Source organism: Eurytemora carolleeae, unplaced genomic scaffold (assembly GCF_000591075.1).
Source record: "Eurytemora carolleeae unplaced genomic scaffold, Eaff_2.0 scaffold250, whole genome shotgun sequence".
NCBI classification, from domain to species: Eukaryota; Metazoa; Arthropoda; class Copepoda; order Calanoida; family Temoridae; genus Eurytemora; species Eurytemora carolleeae.
In genome coordinates, this window is record NW_019396156.1 from 101031 (window position 1) to 104140 (window position 3110).

The window sequence follows — 3110 nt, forward strand, 5'->3', positions numbered from 1 at the left end:
AAAAAAAATAATCTATGAAAAAATTTAAAAAAACCGTCAAAAAATTTAAAAAAAAGAAAAATGTCAAGGAAGAGAAAAAATAAAAACTATACCAAAAGAAAAAAATTAATGTCCCTTATTTTTAATCTTGATTCACTGGATATTCGAAATTATTGAATATAATATACTCTGTATATTAATGTGATATATGCAACCATATGAATATCATGACAACAATCGGAAATTTTCTTATATACTCCGCCAGGAGTCCTGAAAATAATCCTAACATAAACATAAACATGTAATGTCTTATCCATTTTATGTCTTATCCATGTATTATCTTATCCATGTAATGTCTTATCCGTGTAATGTCTTATCCGTGTATTGTCTTATCCATGTAATGTCTTATCTATGTAATGTTCTATGTATTTTCAAAAAAATTTATTTAAACAAATTTTAACTACACCATTTATATATGTATTTATATCTTTGTGTGTGAATAAATCTTTATAATAATAATATAATATACAACTATAGCCCGAGGACGTTCATCTTTAATTCTAGCGTAATTAATTTCAATTCATTGGGAAAATTTGTCAAAGAAGAGAAACATTGATAGAGACAAATTGGAGTATGAAGATAGTTTAGATTCTAACTTTCAAGTTTCCATTGTATTTTGGGGATCTCTGCATTCTCAGCGGATACAATACTAATTAGGACAAAGTTCATGTTAATTATACATGCATACGTTTATGGTCAACAATAAACCTTCAAACCATCTTTAATTATCATAGGAGTTGGGTAGGGCAGCCGACTGAAAACTAAAAATGCAATGTTAATCTTATATTTATCTTTCCCTAGAGCGCTAAATATTTTGGGTCAGTGTGTCGGGAGTAAAATATATTTCTTTGAGAAAAAAACTTGTAAAAAATGCCTCGGAGATTAAACACGTTTTATTTTGATAATTACGGGTTATGCAACCCTGCAAATTATTTAGCAAAAATACCGTGAAAAGATTGAAGAATAAAATGCCGTATCACTCACTCTCTTCCGGAGATTTGACTTTTGGGCACAATACCGCGGCTCATTATGGTCGACCCTCGCGCATTTATCAAAATGGCGCTGGTTAGTGTACACAATAAGCTATTACGCGGGTTAAACTGAGGGTAAATGCGGGAACAAATTTTTGTGTAATTATCAACAAAAGGGAACTTTAATGCCCCCTAATGACTTCTTAACAAACTGTATTTACACAGACAGAATATAAGAAAACAAATGTTGTGTTCTTTAGTTTCATTTAAAGCCAGGTCAATACTTAATGTGTCAATGTTTTTAATCACAGTTTGATTAACACTTACTGGATTGCACTTTTTTACATCGGAAAATTAATTCATTTTGGAGTAAAGAAACTATTTGAAGAGAAGAGTGGGGAGGGGGGTAGTTTTAGCATGAAAATTTGATTAAAAATAATTTTTAAGATGAATGTTGTTCGTCCTTGATGATATATATTCATCATGCTGCCGCTTGATTGAATAATTGGATAAATTATACAGCAGAAGCAGTAGTAGTAGTTGTAGATGTACACATAATGATTATTAGATAAGAGCTATTCAAGAGCTTTGCATCCATATTTATCATATAAAAGAAATTGAGTCTTTGCCACAAAATTAAATTTTAAAATCCCTGCATCTTAGCAACCTAATGGCATAACCCTTTCATATTTTAAACTTGGTTTATTTGATCCAACATTATTCATAATTTTAAATAACTTAGGTCTGCGGCATTGGGCTGCAAAGATGTAGGGATTAAAAATAGAGTTTGTGGCCAAGACTCAATTACTTTTTTTAAAAGAATTATTTTTACATAAAAGAATGAGAACCCTTAATTATTACCTCTAGATAAAACAGGGGAAATGAATGTAAAGTTTGTATTATTTATTCAGTTGGAAAATATTGAATGAGGTAGTAGGGATTAGTTAAGATGGATTGTTACAAAACTAATACAGGGATCAATATAGATTATTAGAAATCAGGGGGCTAGGGAAGGAAAGGGGGGGAAATAGTTAGAGGGACAAAGAGGGTAGTACCTTAAAAGGGCTATAGTCGAATTTTCTAGCTGGAGGGCCTGGCGTTGCCCGTGGAAATTTTTTTTTTGAAAAAAAGGAAAAAAAGGAAGAAAAAAATTTGATTTTTTTGCCTATAACACCCTCCGGCCACCCATAAGTGTCCACAAAAAATTCAGCCCAATCGGTCCAGCCGTTTGGCCGGCTATACGCAACATATATATGAATGTCTTGTTTTATTATATAGATAGTGTGGAAGATATAGTCGTGAAAAGTGTATGATTATCAAAATTTCCTCCAATTAGAAACAACGAATTTTTTAAACAGAGATCATGGATATCTCATTTATTCTTTATTGCAAAAAAAGCCTTAAATAGAGTCGTGTGGATCTGGAACTGAATATGGGAGGGTCACTTGAAACTACGCATACAGTCCCTTTACCAGTCTCTTGTATAGAGATAATTCCTTTCTAATCTTCGGTAGGGCTCTTAAGAAAAAACTACATACCTAAAAATGTAATAACAAATTAGTGTCTTGTAATAAAAAACTTTGAGGTTTTAGAGAGAAAAAAAATAATTAACCTTTGAATTCCTGGAAACCTATACGTTTAAACATAATGGAAAATATTGACTCATTACTGAGAAGTAAATAATTTTTCGCGGGAAATCCACGAATAGTTAAATTTTAAAGGGGTCGTAATGTAAAATTTTTCAGTTTTAAAAAATCAAACAATTTTTTTGGTTCATTCGTTTTTGATATTGTTCACTTTATTTATGCTAATATGTAAAATGTTCATTTTGAGAAGAAAAATAGATAAATGTTAAATAAATAATTGTATGTAAAGAATACCGATGCATCTAGGAATAGATAGATAGATAATAAGATGGAGAGATATAAGGCCAAGTAATGATAATGTATGTATGTTTGAGGCGCTAAACAAGCACCCCTGTATTCAACATTGACCGAGGAACTTAAAAATCATTATTATATACCCTTGCAGCAAGTTCAAATGCGTATATTTCAAGCCAATGCTACCCCCCCCCCACACTCTACCTTTAAGAGCCCCCCC

General features: G+C 31.4%; 1 protein-coding gene across 1 annotated transcript in view; it reads right to left on the bottom strand.

Annotated features, from left to right (window-relative positions):
* LOC111696679 (amyloid beta A4 precursor protein-binding family B member 1-interacting protein) overlaps window positions 1-3110 on the bottom strand; it is a 40775-nt gene that overhangs the window by 17507 nt on the left and 20158 nt on the right. The window lies entirely within an intron of this gene.